Here is a 22,210-nt window from a genome sequence, read left to right on the forward strand (position 1 = left end):
ACGACGACAAAGAAAATATTTCTCTAAAACCTACATCACACCAAACCGCATTTCACGATTTCCGAATAATCATCGACTAACGGTCACTAATCACCACACATTAAATCACAGCATGGCTAAGGCGGTTTCAAATTAACAACTGATCGAAAACGAACAAAATTGGTGGAATTATTGGAAATATAAACACAAATTGTAAATCAAACTATTACAGACCAAATTATATCTTAGGGAATTGTATAAAATCCATCAACAATAAATCTCACTTTTTGGCTTTTTTTTTTTTTTGCCTTATGATCTATGCATATTAACCATGGTGACGAATTCTTATATGTGTGTTCATATTTTGGGGGAGAGGGTTATCGTGAAAAAAGGGTCAGAGGCGACGGTGGGAATCGAACCCACGACCGCGGCGTCTATGAGCCGAGAGTCTCTCACGCTAACCACTCGGCTACCGCGGTCCCCCTTTGGCTTAACTTAGCACAAAGATTTTTATATAATATAAAATAAAGGAATGAGAATGTGTCCATCTAGATTTATATGCGTTTTTAGTGTTTTATTATAGACAAACGTTAACAATTCCAAACGTCAAGTTGAAAAATGTTGTTAAATATCTCATTTAGCGAATAAAAAACAGTCACGTTACTACAACATAAAATCGATATAAAATCCATTAAGACTTCGAAATAATCATGCCATCGGCAGATCGAGACGTTCTTCTTTCAATGATTTGCATTTTGCAGCTGACTTTAAAAAAACTCACAGGATGTCGGTTAAAGTTGTATTACTAACGAAATTACTCGATTAAAAACCGAATTGGCGATAACAGAAAATCATGTAGACAGAGTTAAGCCAGCTGGTCCGCCAGTGATTCGTAAAAGTGTAAACTGTCCACAACTCGTTATAGCGGATGACCGGTGTTTGTCAAAATGGTCAATATAAATTGCGAGCTAAAGACGGAGGTGGTCAAGCTAAATTCTTCGGTTCTTCGGTCGTGACGAAATAAACGGTCGTCGTGTAGTTTTGGCCTGGAAATTCAAAATCGGGTAATTAGAGAAGAGTGAAAATGTGACGGGAGAGGCTGACCTACCGGCCGCGGCGGTCACGTTGTGCATTCCCTTCGTGCTGTTACGATACGCGTACAGGAAAGCTAAAATGTGAGTAAGTCTATATGAGAAACTTAAACCTGGCTCCAAACGTCACTTTACGTACCAAAAATGACGACGACCAAAAGCGAGCACATGCCTGACACCAGGAACACCCGCACCACTGGGCTGTGCACAGAAGATTCGCGTGATATTTCTATCATCGTGATACTGCAACGAAAAACCTGATATTCCGATCTGTGCTGAGGAAAAACATATGTCAGATCCAATATATATTTTGAATAATTTCGTTTATTTCATTTCCGAATGTTCAATCCTTGGGTTATTTCCCTGTAATATTTCTCATTTTCCTTTAAGGCACACTATTAATTTATAAACAAGGAGGTTTTTGACGTAAATAACAGTTAATTTTCACAGAAATAATTTTTTCAATACAATAGCTGAAAGTTTGACCGAATTCATACTGAAAATCCGCTTCACTGAAAAACATGTGAAACTGCTGAACAACTGGAATACCAACCCAGCTCCGAGAAATATGGAGTTCTTTGGGGGAGTGAATGTGACCAGACCTCTATGTTTTTTATGGAATTTTGTGTTTATGCTAATTTTTTGGAAGATAATTTATAAACGTGAAAGGTAGAGGATGCTCTACCTCGCCCGACCTATTGCTGCTATAGCCTGCTAACGACAACAAAGACACCCAAAATCCAATTCCAATCAAGAGTGTTCAGAATGGTCATAAGTCAGTAAACTCACTTACTGACAAGTCTCAAACGTCCTCAGAAAAAATCTCTAATTTCTCCACTCCAATCCTATCCTAGCAACAGAAGCACTCCAATAACACCTGAACCTTATTACTAACTGGTGCAATCTGTGGCGGATCAGGTTAAACGAACAAAAAAAGCCAACAAGTGACGTTTACGCTCAAACGTCAAACCTGTCCACCAGTGCACATTTACAACAAGATAGTACCAGTTCGCTACCTTGGGCTTTACTTAGCTAGTAGACTTACTTGGAACCCACATACACGATAAAAACGGCATGAACTTAACAAAAGATATGGACTACTCAGTCACCTACCTAGACCCAAATCAAAACTAAGCATACAAAACAAACTAACCGCTTAGAAAACACTCATGAGACCTATTTGGACCTACGCAATGGCGCAGAACTGTGTGGGGCTCGGCCAAATCATCCAATATCCAACGAAATCAGCCTTTTCAATCTAAAGTTCTCCGCCGTATCCTCAATGCTCCCTTTTATGTCACCAATCAAACGAACCATAAAGATCTTAAAATCCCTTTCGTCAAAGATCTTATCCGAACACGCTTCTTCACTTTCCACTCTAAACTATCCCTCCATCCTAACCAACTAGCCCTAACTCTTTCCTCAACATCTCACCCTTACAATCCTCCGCGTCGTTTAGAACGACTATGGGCTCGTGACTTTCTATCTAACACACCGAATTAACTTTAACCCCCGCAAAAAAATAAAAAAATTAAATTAAAGAGAGTTCCAGCACTGGTTGGTTTCTCTCCCCACTGCCTCCTGATCTGACAGGTCTATCAGATTTGTTTAAAGCTCTAGTTTAAGCTAATAAGCTTTAAAGCTTATTTACTCAATGTATATTATGTAAAGATAGCAACTTAAAAAAAAATAATAATAATAATAATAACTTCTCCACCACAATGACCTCAACACGCCCATCGTGCAAGACTTGCTCCGTACCTGCTTTCTATTCCACTTTAACCTTTCGTGTTAAAATTTCTATTCCAGTTTAACCCTTTGCTCAAGTCCTCTTTACTTCTAACATCCCCTGATTCTTTCAAGTGGCCTTAACGTTAGCCCAGAGAGCCCCCTTAATTTCTCAGCAGCCAGTGGCGGCCTAGGACTCAAGAAAAGTTACCTCCGAGGGCAGTCACGAGCGTAGTGTGAGTGACTGGGTAACAATCATAACATAATTTGTAATATATATGAATGTTTGTACAGGATACAAATAACTACAAATAAATAATAAACATAATATTATATTGGCTACAACTATTGAATACAAACCGGTGAAAACATTTGTATAAAGGTGCATGAATACTAGTAAATTATTTATCAACTTGATCTACTAAGCATTTTACTTTAAATTAAATTTTTATCAAATGCTTGTACAAAATTGTCAAACATTTGTTCCAAATATAGCTGAAATTGTACAAACATCAATTATTTTCCATTGTCGCGAGAAAAAAAAGAAAGAAAAGAAAAGAGAGAAAACACCAAGACCTTATCTGAGTACATATTATATTTGTTTATTGTATTTAGAATTTTTTGAGAAAATGTATGCACAACAATTTTCACTCGGTTTACAAAAATTATAGTTGTTATTTGGTGTGACGTAGATTTTAGAAAAACATTTTCTTTATTGTGCCAACGTTTCGATCTTTATTGAGATCATCTTCAGGGCCTAGAATTTATAAACATTGTTTAAATTTTACAAATATATGAAGGATGTAAAAAAAATGAATTTATCCAACGCTAGAAATTTTAGATTCAATCAAAGTATTTGTACTCACTCAAACTGCTTGTTTTCTGTATATATGTGTCACTAATGTGTGTCGTGTTGAGAGTGCCAGTGAGATATTGATGTTTTATATACGTTGGATTTTGAAGGGGTAAATAATACACATACATTAATAAACACGGCTACTTCATAGAATTATAACCCTAAGGCATGAATCATTTCACCACAAAAACATAAAGATATACAAACATATTCTACATAACAATCACTACCCTGAACACATAATCAACAGAATAATCAACAACTACAAGTCAACACTAACATCATCTGCTATTACTAATAGTACCACAGAAAATCTATCAAATACAGACAAACCAATATACATATCCATGCCATTCATTCACGGCCTATCAAATAAATTAAACATTTTTCTCTTCAGATAAATATAAAATAGCTTTCAAAAACTATAAAACAATTTATACGCTTTTTTCCAAAGATCCCACACCAGTAACAAATAAGTATGACGTAATTGACAAAACCAATTGTTTAAATTGTCCGGCGACTTACATCAGTATTACATCCCAATATCTGGACAAGAGAGTAAAGTAACATATCTATGATTGCAAAAAATCCAAACAAAATCCTACAGCACTGACTACCCACCATTTTGAACACCAACACAACTACGACTTCAACAATCCAAAAATATTACACACAGAACAAAACAAACACAAAGATAACTTTTAAGCCGTATCGCTCTCAACTTTTCCAGGGACTTCGGCCCTCTGATTATGACGTGCGTCTAACGTTCCTTACACAAATATCGATTTGGGAGGCTGAAGAAAACATTCTTCTATAAATCCTATGTACTCCAAGTTCACCTCTAATGGCATACTAAACCGTTGCAATTTTCGAACGTGGGCAGAGGAAAATCCGATAATTTTGTACTCTTGTCATCATCAGGTGATTCACAGTATCAAATGCGGCAAAGGACGAAAAATGCTTGTCAATCCACCTCCCGTAACTCTGAGCACCGGTGAAGAGTGGTTAAAAAGAGCAAATATTTGCATCTTTTCGCAAGGCAGGCAGTTCGAACATGAAATGTAAATAAATGCAAACCAAATGACTGTTTTTGTTTTCTCAAACTTTTTACCATAACTTTGTCATTTTTTGACCAATTTAAAACCCGATTGCACAATTTCGGCGAAAAAAATCTTGTAAAATGATGTGTCAGGATTTGAAATATTGAAGTTGAACTGGGCCTGAAGTACCTGTATAATTTTTCTCCAAAAAAAAGGTAAATATTAAACAGGTATTTTTAGAAATAGCTTACATCAACAGGGATAAACACAGCATCAATTAGAACAGACACATGTAAACTCAGTCGAAGCTACGCTAATATCATTAATCAAATTCAATATCGATATCATCATCACATCACAGAAGACATAATATAAAACAATCTTCATGTAAGGTATTGGTTGAGATAAAAAAGTCAGTGTCACGAACGGGATTCGAAGCCATGACCTTCACTAAATATGCCGCTGCTCTACCACTTGAGCTATCGTGACTTCAAATTTTCCGAATGCGATATCTCGAACCGAACACCAGCCTTCTCCTGCTAATAATATGGTATGTTTCTTTCGCGTTGAATGGCGCGTAGCGTGTCAAATTCCTCATAATCAAGAAACATTTGTTAGTAAAAAATAGTTCAAATACATATTTGTACAATCACAATACTCAATACATGGAACAAATTAAATAGTTTAAAAAGTATATTGCAATTAGAAAAAAATAACTGTATTTTGTTAGTTTCAATAGATTTTTTGTTCCAGTTCTATCGATTGGTTATTGTAACGAAAATGAGAATTAAAACATAAACGCTTAAGCATTTAAGTCAAATGGATTTTACAAATCCTTTAAATCGAGCCAACGTGAATAAGGCAATATCTATCAATTTAAATACAGCCGGCTTAGGAGTTTCACCTTACGACTAATTAATTAATTATAGAACCAATTGTTCAGTTGAAATGCAGAATAATAACCTAAAAGGGTGAAGCCTTAGATAATACATATAAATGATAAATGAAAAGCGCTTACGATAAAATATAGTTAGAAAAGGCACGTTCATCGATAGCCTTTCGGACAAGACTCAATTGGTTTTCAACTTCATTTGTTTTTTAAGTGATAGATTTATCTTCCATTTTTCTACTCACGAATACTCTAGATTACGGTATGGTTTTGAAAAAGCAAATTCTGTTGTCACTCCCATCAAGGTTTTTCACAGAAGATTTCAAATTGGGGGACCGCCGTAGTCGAGTGGTTAGTGAGAGTCGGCGTGGGTTCGATTCCCACCGTCGCCTCTGGCCCTTTTTTCACAATAACCCCCCCAAATTTGAACACACTATAAGAATTGTCACATGGCTAATATGCATAGTTCATAACGCAAAAAAAAAAAAAAAAAGATTTCAAATTTCTTTGAAGACCGACTCAGTCCCAACATTGCCACGGACTGAAACAGTATTGCGATTTGTTTATCTCTTTCCCAGATTGATTGTTGTACCAAGACGACAAGACGAAATATGGCGTAATAAAACGAGCCCTGCAAAATCTCACAACGGAATAAGATAAATTCAGAAAATACAAAAAAGAAAAAATATTAGTTTTACCAAAAATCATAAAAAATTCGCATTAAAAACTTACAATATACATTCCTTAATGTGACTTAATGCAAATTGTCATATTAAATAAAGCGCTCCCAATAAAGTCCATACATATCCTACCACCGTACAAAATAATATTCGTTATTTCGTATTACAGTTCTGTGCATTCAATTAATTGAACAAATGATTGCGATGTAAGTAATTAACAAACTTTAATGCAAAGCAGTAATAATTGACCAAGTAATCCTGTCCCCATTGTTAAAAGTTTCATTTATTTGTATGTACTGCATACCAATATACGATACTTATTTATCTTTCCTCTTATACATAAAAGAATATAATTTCAAAATAAAGGTATAGACAAAAAGCCACTTCTACTATTGTGGATACTTAAAAATCTTATTATAAATAAATTTGTTCATACCTTTTTCAGTTGGATCACAATACTGATGGACTAAATACAAAAGGTTTTCTTGCCAACTCAGAAACACTATTAGTGGTATGCACGATCTTTGTGTTAATCCTGTTAGATCGAGAAAATAATGACGTAGACATGAAAGAATTGGCTAGTTAACATTGCTCGATCTAACAGGCCAGGGCCAATGTTATCAATCGTTTACTGTCTAGGCTTAGTTTACTGTGTATATAATTATTAGTTTTTAAATCAAAGCTTATCTCTCTACAACCGTATAATGATCACTGCTTCTAATTTGTTTAGCAGTTAAACATCACCAAGCCAGCAGGAAAATGATTACATTTTTATTCTTGTTGAACTAATTTAAGCTATTATCCAATATTCGATCATTCTACTACGTCATTTATGTATAGTGAAAACAACAGTTGGCTGTTGAAGAACCCTGTTTACCTTCTTTTTCTATCTCAAGCGCTTACTTATTTGCATGACACATTAAACTGTTTTTAATTAAGTACGCCTCAATTCACGGTATCAAAGGCAGCTGAGAAGTCAACAAAAAAGGCACACCTTCTGTCTTTTCTTAGCCAGTTTATGTTTGACATCACTATCTTTGTGTAAACCGTGTTAACTCTGTTGACTCTGAGTGACTAAGTCCTGTTAGATCGAGAAAAATGATGGCATAGACTTATTAACGAATCGGTTGGTTAACATTGCTCGATTTAACAGGCAGGGCCAATGTTAGATGTTAGGTCGAAAATGTAGTCAAATTGCTATCCGTTAGGGCGTAGGTAACCAACATGGCAGCCATTAATTTTTTCAGCTGTTTTTTGTTTACACGTATTTTTATTCTTAAATATACATTAATTAAATCAGACCAATACATTTCTTTTCTTAATTTCTGACCTGTCCTTATACTCTCATTCATGATAGATATATTCCATATACATACAAAGTTGTAGACAGTTAGACATTAGGATACAGGTTAGGTATGTCGGCACGAATTGAAACTTGTCATTTGTTAATACTTTCCAAATGCGAACATTTACAACATTTTGAATGAAAGAGTTGTTTAATTTTCCTTTTTTATTAACTTCTGGCAAGTTACAATTTAACACAAAAGATAACCATAACAAACAACAACAAGCCTTCAAGGACTGTTATAGGTTTATTTTTGGTTCTCCCACTCGCCACACGAAGCATTGCGTAAAAATTAACGTTTAACATGCTAAGAAAAGAAGGGGGCGTTTAACATATCTAACTGGACATTTCTCTATTCGAGTTAACACAAGTTAACATCTTACAAACATCGTGAATACCCCTACTAAAAGACGATCATTGTTAATATTCTTTCGAAATCGATTTTACCGTTGCGTGTCGAAATATCTCTCTGGTGCGAGAGTATTTTTGTAGAGATTTTTGTAAAGTATAAATTACAAAAGTCAAATAAAATGATTTAAAGCCTATTACCTACAAATAAAATTATTGATTGTTCTTTTTTTTTGTCGAACGGCGTTGGTAATGATACCAAAAATATTGAAGTATTTGACTCCAAACGGAAAGTTCTTCGTTGTTGTAGACGGTATCGATTTAATTATTAGTTAGCCCTCATCAAGTCTCATTGCATTCACTCACTATCGACCGATTTAATTAATTGTTTAAGTAAAGCACGTGAGACGACTAAGGGAAACCCAGAAGTTAACAGGAATAAGTTAAACTTTGAGGCGTCGTTTAGAAATATTTTAGTTTCTACACCATTCTTCCTATTTAGTTAGATAGGTTCAGTGTTCATTAATCAAAACACATTGGCTAAAAAATTATATTCAGAGCAGTTTTCAAAAACATACGTCAGTTTGGCTTATTATGTTCATTGACGGAATTGAAATGTTAGTACTTTTCGAGTACAAAATAGCATTTTGAATGAAAGTATTGATTAATTTTTCTTTTTTTATTAACTTCCGGGATTTTACAATTTAACACAAAAGATAACCATAACAAAGAACAACACGCCTTCAAGGACTGTTACGCTTTATTTTTGGTTCTACCGATCGCCATGCGCAGCATTGCGGAAAAATTAACGTTTAACATGCTAAGAAAAGAAGGGGGCGTTTACCAGATCTTACTGGACATTTCTCTATTCGAATTAACACGAGTTAACATTTTACAAACATCGTGAATACCCCTATTATAGTAAATTTTCTCTTTTCATAGACCACGTTGTTATTACATAAATCTGTAAAAGAGCAACCACCTTAAATTATAGATCTATTTATTATATCTACTTATGAAAAAAAAGGCCTATTTGATTTGGCAGAAATCCGAGATCATCATAAGTTCTTTCTTTTGTTTTCAAGAGAAACAAAATCGTTGATAATCAATTTTGATAAATTAAGGCCGTAACTTTTCTCGAGAAGGCCTGAAAATGAAGTAAGGTTAGCTCCCCCAACCATGATCTTCGAAGGTAATAATATAATGGCTTTACTTGGTCGAAAGCCAAGAAAAGAAAGGAAGGATCTGTCTCCCTAATCTTCGAACCCAAAAGAAATTAATAATAGTCTTGCCTCCTGCAAAGGCAAACAAAAGCATTTCGCGTTTGCCGGCCCGTACCAAATCCCACTTTCGGATTGTGGACCATTACCTAATTCGCTCGTATTATCGAGATTCGACGATTTTCCACTCCCTTTCCGGTCTTCACTATTTTACCCATTAGTACGTGTGCCAATTAAAGGCATGAGAAATAACAATGCAGTAATCATGACCGCCTGGGCGACCGCTATATTATGAGGCTTTTATTGTACTTCACAGCGCATAGACTAGATCTATTGTGCTTAGCTCAATTAATTAAGCCCTTCTCCTAAGAAAGAAAAAATTTAATCCCTTAATGAAAGCTACAATTTTCCGAGCAGAGCAGCGTCGACTTTACGATTCTAGCAGTTCTTCAAAACACAGAAGGACTCTTGTTTCCTTTGCAAATTGTTAGAGTCGTTTAAAAGAAGGAAAGAAAAATAATTTGCTTCACTCCCTTAAAAAGTGCTCTTACATTTGTTTAATGTCAAATTTTTTCGCAATTAGTGAGTTCCATTAAAGAAGGGTTGTCGTCTGGAAGTGATAAACATTTTAAATTATCCATTTATGTTTTAGTGGTCTCATTGACCAAGTTACTTCTTTCAAGCGCGATGAAGCGTTAATGCAGTTAACTACTTTGACTACTTTGTAGCCTTTGTTCCTTAATTCTTATATGATTAGTGTTATGGAGGTGGAGAAATGTAAATATTTTAAAACAACTCTCTTTGTAATTTAACAAAAAAATATTTTTTTTTGTTTGTTAAATTACAAAGAGAGTATGTATACAAAGGGTGTATATATACACTGTAGGGTATATACACCCTATATGATATATATAGAACTCGTAAATAGCATAATGATTTAGAAAGCAGTAACTTATAAGTTCTACCAAAAAAAGCGTAACTTCATTAGATTGAATGTGATTATGGTTATAGTTAATAAGATCGTCTATCATTTATTTAAATACTGCAGTACCACGAGAAAATTTAAACATTACAATTAAAATTATATCCATTATATTTCGTGGTCCGATTGACCAAATAACTTCTTTCAATTAATTAATATTTATGTAAAGTCTTGATTGAGGTAAAAAAGCTAGTGTCACGAGCGGGATTTGAACCCAAGACCTTCGGCTAAAAAAGCCGCTGCTTTACCACTTGAGCTATCGTGACTTCTAATCCGATCGTGACACTGGCTTTTTGTCTCAACCATGACCATACATAAAAAGAATAATTAATTGAAATAAATAACTTGGTTAATTAGATCAATAAAAAATAAATGGATTAATGTTTAATAAGTAAAAGAAGTATCACTTCTCTAATAGCACCCCGTGGCTACTTCATAAGTCGCTGAGAATCGAATCCTGATTACACGACATTTGAAAATGGCAAAAAGGAGGGAAAATTCGAACGGTTGTAGGTTGAAATGGGAAGTTGGTGTCCGAGTGGATCGAAGTCACGATAGCTCAAGAGGTTAGAGCAGCGGCGTAGTTAGTAGAAGAGCTCCCGGAAAGAGTCCTACACTTCCGCTATGCTTCGTCTTCTTAACATGGCGTCGTGAATCAGATCCAGAAAATCCATATAGCCCTGTAGCACGCGAAAAGCGATCTGTGCAGTCCGCCGTGCCTCCACGGTCAAGTAATAAGCTACATTAAACTTCGACATACTAAGTACTTCTTTCAGTTAACACTAAGTACTTCTGTCAATTAATTAATCTTTATGTAAGGTATAGGTTGAAATGAAAAAGTCAGTGTCATGAGCGGGATTCCAACCTACGACCTTCCGCTCAATACGCCGCTGCTCTAACCACTTGAGCTATCGGGACTTCGGTCCACTCGGACACTAACTTCCCATCTCAACCTACAACCATTCAAATTTTCCCTCCTTTTTTCCATTTTTGAAATGTCGTGTAATCAGGATTCGTATTGAGCCGAAGGTCGTGGGTTCGAAACTCGCTCGTGACACTGACCTTTTTACCTCAACCAAGACCTTACATAAAAAGAATAATTAATTGAAATTTTAAATTATCTTTCTTTCTAAATCATTATGAAATTTACGAGTGTATATNATATATATATATATACATATATATACATATATATACATATACTTGTCTGTCTTTGTAATTTAACAAACAAAAAAATATTTACATTTCTCCAACTCCATAAGACTAATCATACAAGAATTAAGCACTTAGGTGGCTACAAAGTAGTCAAAGTAGTTAACTGCATCAACGCTTCATCGCGCCTAAAAAAGTAGAGAAACTAAAGCGATATGCGCAAGATTTTCATCAAAGTACAAGTGCGATGCCTTTAATGACCAGCGAAACGCCCAGTAATGCATACAGAACGAGGACAAGAAGGAAAGAACCCGAGTATTGAAACCACCCCAACTGGATGATAACAATTTTCCGTCGCTCCCTTACAAGAAGAAAAGCCCTATCGCCTACAACATGGGTGAAACTTCATACAAGAACTACTGAGAATCACCAGGCTGCGGAAGCTACCTAAACCACGACATCAACTCGAATGCCGCGTGGACTCCAATATTTTCTAGACCAAATGAATGCACTTGTCTATCCCCTTTCCAACATACTCACTCAAACCTGCCATATGACTCAATCCCTTTGTACACAGTATGGAAAATAAAACTCCCACAGTTGACCCATGAACAATTTTTTATGGAATGCAATTTTCATCCATCAAAACATATTACAGTAAAGTTACAAAGTCATACTAACACACAAATACAATTAGTGCTTTCCTCACCAGCAACTGAAAAGAATATGGATAAGAGACAAGAGAGAAAGCTTTCCCTACAATGCACGTAATGTCGCAATCACAAATCGACATCCAAACTGGTGATCGTATATAATTCATACATAGTTGCAGATGAAAATAATTGAAGTAAAAAAAATTCAAAGACAATGTACGTTTTCCAAACTTAATGTGCGTTTAAATTATATCCAAATGATTATTGAGAGATCTGGTGTGATTTGGGTGTAGAAAAACATTTTCTTTATCGTGCCAGCGTTTCGATCTTTATTGAAATCATCATCAGGGCCTGGGAGTTATAAACATTGTTTAAATTGTACAAATGCATATAAGATCTGATTATGAATTTATGCAATGATGTACGCAATACAGAAATTTTAGGTTTAATCAATGTATTTATTCAATCAGAGTGTGTTTCTGGGTAGATGTATCACTGTTGTGGATCGTCTTGGGAGTTACGTTTTTGTCTATGTTGTGTGATTTTGAAGGAGTGGGGAAGGAAGTAGGGATTGAAAAACATCACAAATACTTACATTCAATATTCATTCACACTACCCCAAAGCACCCAATATTCCTCGGGGTAATTGGGTATTGAGCCCTCCATTCACGCAAATAAATACATTCGTTACAATAAATCACACATATCACATGCATGATTGTACAAGATCTAGATACAATTTAAAAGACTTGGAGTTTTACAGACCGTTATTATGTGCTCTACCATGATATGTTCTCTACACCACGGGCACCTACACGGTCTCACCCCAAGGTGTCCTTGTGTGATCTTGGTATGACCTATGCGCAACCTGGTAGGTATGATCTTTTCCCTTCTAGGCCCAGCCTCCACAGGCCACGGGCCTAGGCCTTTTTTACATTTGAATAATTTGGATGGGTTTTTTAATTCCATCGGATTTTCCGTTCATTTTTTTAATGAGTGGGGTGGGTTATAGTGGATCACTTCGTTGCCTTTTACGTCAGCCTTTAAATATAAGTTTATTATATTTAGTGGTCCATTGACCAAATTACTTCTTTTTATTAACATTTTTAAGTAAGGTTTTGGTTGAAATGAAAAAGCTAGTGTCACGAGCGGGGGATTCGAACCCGCGACCTTCGGCTCAATACTCCGCTACTCTAACCACTTGAGCTATCGTGACTTAAACATATAGCTAATCTGGTAATAAAGTTTTTATTTCAAGTTTTCAATTCCTAACGAATTTAATAATTTTGAGAAACCACTTGTAAACCAATTGCCCTTAAAAATTTATATTTTTTATTTTGAATAATAGTTTTTTGTGTTTTTTTAATAATAGTTTTTTATTTTCTTTATTTTTATTTTTTATATAAAGAAATTGGAGTGTTTTCACTCTTATTATATAGTTCATATCTGTGGAAGGTGAATATTGTTTAAATGAAGTCAAAGATTGTTTAATTGAAGTAAAACTTGTTTTGTAGTAGTACGCAGGGCGGGTGACCAGGACCCGAGGGGTTAAAAGCCTAGGTAGGCCCGTACCCCAAGTTTCGTAGTAGTACAAAATAGGCCGTAGGTTTGTACTCAACCGTGCATTATTTCTCAAAAACAAATGTATGTTTAACATTTTTTTATTAATGGTAAAAATCTAAAAACAGTTCCATGAAACTCAGGCATTGAAGAAGTAACATAAATGAAATATATTAATCAAACGAAGGCGTCAGAAGCCTAACAAATTGATATTGAATAATTTACAATATGTTTTATTATTTTACATTTCTCTCAACACTTATTTCCATTCTTCTGACAAAATTAAAAGCATTTTTTAATTTGTTATTTTAACGAAACCGATTGGACGAACAGCGACATTAAAATTGTTCAAAATAATAAATAAATGAACAGCACTTTTTGTAAATTTGTACGAGAACACATTTTAAGAAAATTGCAAAAAATGATCCCCCAGGTAGTCAGCACAACCGGGTCAACCTGGTTTGATAACAGAAGCATAATTGTCTTTGTGCCATACCGCTCATTACTACATAATTGTAACAAATTAACTAACGCTAGAAGTTGTATTTTCTTTCTATGTTACTCTATGATTTTCCTTTTTATGTTTAAGAATTTTATCCATATATTTGAATCTACGATTCGTACATATAGAAATTGTGAGGACGTAAAGTGAATGAACCAGACCACAAAAACCCTCTTGAGGCCTGTTGTAGCCGCCCTAATACCAGTTATTAAAAATACATGCAGTACTTTAACTGAAAGATTAAGAGATCAAAGCCAACGTTTCAAAGTTGTAAGGCCAATTTGGTCGGCCTCCTATTTGAATATTTATCCGTTTGACCATCCCGGATAATTCTTATCTCGTATTTTCCCGTCAGAAAACTTTCTTTTTGTTTATACACATGCAGCGAAAGATGCGCGAACAGATAAACGCACAGTATTGTTAAAAAGACTATAAATAATAATAAGCTCTGTGTATATGTGTCATTATTGTGTGTCGTGTTGTGTTTTTTACCAGTGTTTTTTTTTTTTTTTTTTTCAATCACATCAATATCTCACTGGCACTGTCAATACGACACATCTACACAGAAAACAAATAGTTTGAGCCCTGAAGATGATCTCAATAAAGATCGAAACGTTGGTACGACAAAGATAAACCTATGTCGCACCAGACCGCATCACATAATAATCATTATTATGCGATGATGATATCAGCGGTCACTAAACACCACAGATATACAATAAGATTTAAAAAAGATATTTTTAAAGAGTATAAAACAACAAACTGAACAAGGCGCATAATTTGCATAGATATCTGTTTGATAGAACATGACAGTAAAAATTGGAGAAGCTATTCTAAGCTAGCTAGCTACTCCTAAAACTGATTTATCTGATCAGGTCACAAGGCCGCTGTTAGTTGACATGTCAAAAAGGATTATTGGAAAGAAATCCGGAATTGTGGTACAAAAGGATTAGAGCGGGATTGGATTGTGGAATTTTTTGTAGCTGGATTTTGCAAAATCTTTTTGAAGGTTAAAGTTTGGTGGAACCCTATAGCTCTATGCAGTATGTCTATATGGGTGTTAGTTACTGAGTTGCATATGAGTATTTCGTTGTGAGGCGGAGTTAAGGACTGTTGTATAGTAATCCATTACGTAATCGGTATCGTTGGTTAAGTTCTGTCTTTTCATGTCGTGTACGAGGATTGCAGAGCAGTCGCTTGCCCAAGTTGCGGATGACATTTGCGGTAGGAGGTGAAGTGAACAGATCGGACGTAGAATCATGAGACGGAAAGTAAAGGTTATTACTTTTTTTAATGTAAAAAAAGCAAAAAACGAAAACAGAAAAAGAAGAACTGTACATAAAAGATTGGGGGAATTGGGGGAGGGATATATGGACACCACCGGCTGTACGCACACCACACATAAAGGTTGTCGACGTGATCGCCATGCCAACCCTGGTCCATGGGCTGACTCATCCTCTCCTGTATGGTGGGCCATATATCCGATGAAATAAAGGCAGAATTTCCACGTGCCACAACCCTGCTCTTGAAGGCCCCACGTTGGACGCCAAATGTTACGGTCGAAACTTCGGCCGACAACAGTTGGTCCCGTCATCAGTGGAGAAGGGGGTGGGTGAAGGAGAAAGGTAGGAAATAGTTGAGCGCCTCGGTATTTTTGGGATGGGTAAATACCGAAATCCGTGAAAAAAAAATAGAGGTAAAGAAAGGAAAGGAGAGAAGAATGAAATTAAAAGGGGGAAAAAATAATAAAGGAGTTTGGAGTCGAACCCTCAACTTTCGAGACACAAGGCGGCGATATTACTACACGATCGGGGAACTGAACATACAGTGTTTTTATTAAATAAGTTAATTTTTTTAATTATTTTAGATTCACGAAGTTGATTATTAAATATATTAAATTCGCTTATTTCGTGGTCCACTTGACCAATTAATACATTACAATTAATTAAGATTTTTAGTTGAGATAAAAAAGTCAATGGCACGAGCGGGATTCGAACCCACGATCTTCGGCTTGATACGCCGCTGCTCTAACACTTGAGCTACCGTGACCTCGATCCAATCGGACACCATCTTCCCATCTCAACCGCACCTTTTGAATTTTCCCTCCTTTTTGCCATTTTGCAAATGTCGTGTAATCGGATTGGATTCTCGACGACAAATGAAATTGCCACGGAGAGCTTTAGTGAAGTATACTTCATTTTTAAATCATTAAATTCACTAATTTCGTGGTCCGCTTGACCAATTAATACATTACATCCGGGATTGAAAGCGGCGTATCTAGCCGAAGATCGTGGGTTCGAATCCCCCTCGTGAAATTGACTTTTTTATCTCAACTAAAAACCTTAATTAATTGTTATATATATATTTTTTTTATCTTCTTCCTAAATGAAGGTTTTATTAGGGTTTATTCGAAAAAGAACCTAGTTTTTGATTTTTTTATGGATGATGAGCAAGAATTAGCCGAACATCGAAATAAAATGAAATAAACTAACCTTTTGTAAAGGAATATAAAAAAACCACGTGCTTTTTCAATGGAATAAAAGCCAATAAAAACTTTATTTAGGAAGAAAAATATATATATAAATAATTTAATTAAATTTAACATTATTGTAAAAATAAAAGGGTTATAAATAAAAAAATAATCTCTAATAATGAAATTAATTTCTCTCTAATCAAGAGGAAGAACATTCAATAATTGAAAAGTTTCTTTACTTTAACTTTAAATATGATTTATACAATGGAAGTGTAACATATATTATACATAAAAATGCACATGATAAATTCATTGAAATATAATAATGATGGTTATTTAAGCTTATTCTTACAAAGTTATTACAATTGTCGGAAAAGGTAAATGTTGGGTGTTGGTCTGCGAATGAACTCATGCTGAACGGGCATTCGGTCACTTATCGGGTCCGCCTTCACTTGCTTGACGACCTAATTAAACGCATTTCGGCATTGATCCATCTTCAGTGAGGAACGCGTTCAACAAACTGGTGCGTAAAGGCGGACCCAATAAATGACCCAGTTGACTTCTTATGTGCGAATTGTCTGAAAAATACAAATTATTATTATTATTATGTTAATATTTGGTACTCATATTATTAATGCGGATTTTCGTTGCTGATCATTTCGGTCATCTTATCCTCTCTGGGTAGGTCTTACAGGCCTGATGAAGAAAAGCCGACATGCGTCTGACAGAACAACCCAGCGGACAAAAATTATCGATAAGACCAAATAACAGTTTAATACAAATAGTTATACAAGTATTACCAATTTCTTTTCCGTCGCTCACGGATAGTCGAATAGGATGGACGTACACACTTTGCTCCTCTGAAGGATTAACGTGTAAACACATCGGAGTTATCTACGAGCGATTTAACGGAAATATCTCAATCGTACTTTTACATTCCAGTTTTATAATTTTTATTTTTTGCTTGAAATAAGTAATTATTTTACCTTATTTATAATTTATAAACTGAAGCTAGTTAATTTGATTTGAATAATAAGGTTTCATTATAATTTTTAAACATCGAACTCCTTATCTGCGTGATATTTACCTATCCATATTATCGAAAATATTAACATTCTAATTTGAATGGGTGTCGACACGGGGGGAGGGGATCCTCCCCCAGTTGGACCGAAACTGCAACTAAAGCCTTTGGAGTCTGCGTCGTCTCAGAAAAAAATACCCATTTCGTTGGAAGATGTTATACAATTAAATATTAGCCCGGTAGTAAGATCAAGTAGTAATGAAAACAAGCGGCTATTCACAGGTTCGTCGTCGAATGAATACTCGAAATGTATGCTAATGGATAAGACAGAATTTCTAGCAGAAAGAGAAATATTTCGCCAAGAAACAAAGCGGCGTCTATCTAAAAACCGTTTTGAGAGTAGTGACACGGGCCCATATTTTGTTTTTGTGGAGAGCACTGAAAAAAACCTAGGTAACGCTCACCCTATGCTTTTCGGTAAATGGCTATTTCAAGACCCTGCACTTAATAAAAAGTCAATACTAGACATTCGGACATCGGGCAAAAACCGGATTAAAGTCACAACTGCCACTAAAGAGATTGCGAATTATTTAACAGAAAGTGAGATACTAGCGAAGGAAAATTTAAATGTATATATTCCCGACTTTCTAGTTAAGAGGAAAGGAGTTATTAGATCTGTTGATGTTAATCTGCACTCCGACGAAATTTTAAATTGCATGCAATCTACAGTAGAACCTGTATCGATAGAGAGGATGCGTAGAATTGAGAATATAGGAGATAAAGTAAGAATTACCCCCCTTACTACATGTGTGGTATCCTTCCTAGGTCAAAATATCCCCGAATTCGTATCTATTTATGGGAGCTATTGCCAAGTGAGGCCGTATATACCCCCAGTAAGACAGTGTGCCAACTGCCTGCGATACAATCATGTAGCCTCGCAATGTAGGAGCAAACAGCGTTGCCTGAAGTGCGGTGAAGAACATTCCATTAAAGAATGTACTAAATCTGACTCTGAGATAATATGTATCTATTGTGGGAAAAATCATCTAGCTGATAGCAGAGAGTGTGAAATCTATAAAAAGAATGTGGAAACCAATAAAATAAAGTATGGCATAAAATCCTATGCTAACGTACTCTCTAAAAACAAGTTCGACATCCTCGCTAACGCACATATCACACAAAAAGATGAAGATTTCCCTCCACTGCCTACCACCCAGCCACCATCAACTCGACTACAATTCAGGAAGCAGCTAATTAGAAGCCCTCGTTCGCAGAATAACGTTGAAATAAAACATATACCTAAAGCTAAACGTCCACTACCTCAAGCGGTCAAGCCCGACCGAACCAGGCAAAGTACACCAATAAACACGCACACCACATCCGATGCCGAAAAATATATACACATGCTAAATAAACTAACGCAGAATATAAGCTCACATAAAATGTCGAGCAAAGAAATGATAGATGAAATTGGTTCAGTACTATATAACATTGTGCAAAATAACCCAACAATTATTGGAGAACTGCGGAAGGAATATCGGCCTAATACAGATATGGAAATATGTAGCAATTCTGAAACGGAAACAGAATCAGCATAACTAGTCATCAATTCACTCTGATAACTTTTCGGAAGAACGCCCTCATCCACCTCTGATTAAATCCTCACAATGATGGTACGTGGTAGAAAACCAAAAAACCTAAAGAACCCCAGAATTCTACAATGGAACATTCGTTCCTTACCTGCCAATATAGGATTCTTAGAGTTGCTTCTAATGAGGGAGAATATTGATATCGCACTTATTTCGGAAACATGGCTTAAAAACACCCAACCCATTAAAATTTCTCAATTCGATGTAATACGTAATGACAGAGATGATGGATATGGTGGATGCGCCATATTAATTAAAAAAGATATCGAATATGACTGCATAGATGTGGCAAGAAACCACCCAGACACCATTCAAATATCAGCCATCAAAGCCAACATCCTTCCCAAAGCGATGACAATTGTGTCAGCCTACATAGGCCCCAAAACTAAGACCAAAGACCTTAAATGGGACGACATACTTGGCCAATTTGCGCACCCTCTCCTAATAGGAGGGGATTTCAACGCACATCATCAAAGCTGGGGATGTTCATTTAAGGATACTGCTGGATCCACCCTTCTTGAAGCTTTTGATCGAACAGGGGTATGTTTTTTGAACGATGGCGCCCCAACTCTCGTCTCACTACCGAGTAAGAATCCGTCCGCTCCAGACATTTCAATAATATCCTCACCACTTGCCTTATCAGCCGTATGGGAAGTCCTCCCGGACAGCTATGGATCGAACCACTATCCTATCATTATCCAGATAGAAAACAATAATTGGCTCCAAAACTGGAAAACCTGCCCGAAACGGTGGAAACTGGACAGGGCTCAATGGACGCAGTATACCTTAGATATTGAAAACGCGATTAATACAAATCCTCCTTCTAACTACATGGAGATGACGAAAATTGTAGGAGTAGCCGCGAAAAACAATATCCCCCGCTCATCGGGTATCCAATATACAAAAGAACAAGGCCATAATCCAAAATACTGGTGGGATGACAACTGCAAAGAAGAATGGGAAAAAAAACATAGGGCCTTCCTAGTTTACAAGCAAAACCCAACTAAAGAGAATTATATAGAAGCACAGAGAGCCAGCGCGGAATGTAGGCGAAAATTTAGAGAGAAAAAAGTAGCAAGCTGGCAGACATTCTGCAGTGCTTTGAACAAAGATTCAAGTATCAGCTGGATATGGAGCAGAATTAAAAAACTTAAAAGCTCATCCGCTCCCAAACCCCGGGTAATGAATAAAAACTGTGTAGAAGAATTTATGTGTACCCTAGCTCCCTATACAGTCAATGAAGAAAGTGAAAAGATGGAGATTACGACACAAGCAAGGAGTGATGGGGTAGAGAACCTCTTCTCACTGGAAGAGCTGGACGCAGCAATAGTGACAGGCTCTAATACAGCCCCAGGCCTTGATTTGATACACTATCCTATGATTGCTAAACTCCCGTCCAATGCAAAAACGGCACTCCTAGGCATAATTAATAATATCTGGACAGAAGGGACTATAATTCCTGAGTGGAAAATGCAGCTTATACTTCCTATGCTCAAGCCGGGTAAGCCCCCCAGCTTATCCTCATCATACCGTCCCATTGCCCTGTCATCATGCTTCTTAAAAACCTATGAAAGAATGATAAAGAGGCGTTTAGAATGGATTGTGGAAACAAACAAAATCCTCCCCGACTTCCAACATGGTTTTAGGAAGGGACATAACACCTCCGACAATCTCGTGACATTTATCACTGACGTACAAAAAGCGATACGCACTAAGAAAATCACCCTGGTCATATTCTTGGATATAACAAATGCCTATAACCATGTGAATATTAAAACATTAAAGAGAATAATGGAAGAAAAAAAGGTACCTGCCGTTATGATTCGGGCCATTATTAACATAATAGAAAACAGGGTCATATACACACAAGTTAACGGAGAAATGTACGGACCGCGGCAGGTCAACCAAGGCATTCCCCAAGGAGCAGTACTTAGCCCCCTACTCTTTTCCATATATACGGCGTCACTGCAGAATATCTCTGGGGAAAATATTAAGATATCCCAATTCGCCGATGATATCGCCATATACACCAGTGCACTCTCCCTCGAGGACGCTATTACGGAGTTAAACTATGCCCTTGAGGCTTTCTCACAATGGACAATGGACCTTGGATTAGCAGTGTCAGAGCAAAAGAGCGCTGCAATGATAATATCCCGAAGAAGGAAACTAGTTCAACCCAAGGAATTAAAGTTAGGCCCATATAAGATCAACACCTATCCCACCTTCAAATTCCTGGGAGTAACTCTTGACCGCAAAATCCTATGGAAACCATACATGGAGTATGTCGAGAAGAACGTTGAAAAAGCAATGAATATTTTAAGATGTACTTCTAAAGTTAAGTATGGATCCCACCCAAGCATTGGGTTAATGATGTACCGGGCCCTTATTCTCGCACGCATTGATTATGGGTCGATAGTCTACGGCAGTGCAGCCAAATCCCACCTAAAAAAACTTGAAACGGTCCAACACAGGGCAATAAGGCTTTGCCTTGAGGCATTAGGATCTTCCCCTACTAATTCCCTCAAGGTAGAGGCCAATACGGAACCGCTGCATCTAAGAAGGAATCGACTAACAACAAAATTCCTAGCTACTCGAATGCACGATCCCAACCATCCTGTAGTTACGGGACTGGATGCTTTGGCGGTCACTGCCCTTAGTGATCCTCACAAATCCCCTAGAGTCACGCCACCTTTACTTGAAACTCATATGAAAATGAAAAGCATCTCTCTGGGAAAAATCATCCGCTCGTCAAACACGAAACTCCACTGGCTTATTCCACTCTTCGCACCTAAGGTTATAACGTGCATACAGGAATTAAAAGGTGAACAGGACTACATTAAGGTCTGTTTTGAGACTGGTAAAAGCCCGCTGGCTACGGTAGTCTATACAGATGGCTCAAAATCCCAGTATGGGGTGGGGGCCGCAATACTTAATATAAATAATGACCATTCCAGACAGTTTAAACTCCCACCTCTGTGTACGATCTTCTCCGCTGAAGCTATAGCCATAAGGGAAGCTATCAAATACATTAAACAGACAAAA

The 22,210-nt window shown here is 36.5% G+C and overlaps 1 long non-coding RNA gene and 1 other non-coding gene across 2 annotated transcripts; both read right to left on the reverse strand.

Moving 5' to 3' along the window:
* Positions 1-529: 529 nt before the first annotated feature.
* LOC106661682 lies at positions 530-1,594 on the reverse strand. Its single transcript, XR_001339763.2, has 3 exons — positions 1,210-1,594; positions 1,088-1,164; positions 530-1,025 (listed from the first exon to the last, which is right to left on the reverse strand). It is a non-coding gene; the product is annotated as an uncharacterized LOC106661682 (long non-coding RNA).
* Positions 1,595-10,351: 8,757 nt separating this feature from the next.
* On the reverse strand, positions 10,352-10,424 carry Trnak-uuu. The gene has a single exon. It is a non-coding gene; the product is annotated as a tRNA-Lys (tRNA).
* Between the last annotated feature and the right edge of the window lie 11,786 nt (positions 10,425-22,210).

Source organism: Cimex lectularius, unplaced genomic scaffold, assembly GCF_000648675.2.
Source record: "Cimex lectularius strain Harlan isolate CLEC.00 unplaced genomic scaffold, Clec_2.1 scaffold57, whole genome shotgun sequence".
NCBI lineage: Eukaryota > Metazoa > Arthropoda > Insecta > Hemiptera > Cimicidae > Cimex > Cimex lectularius.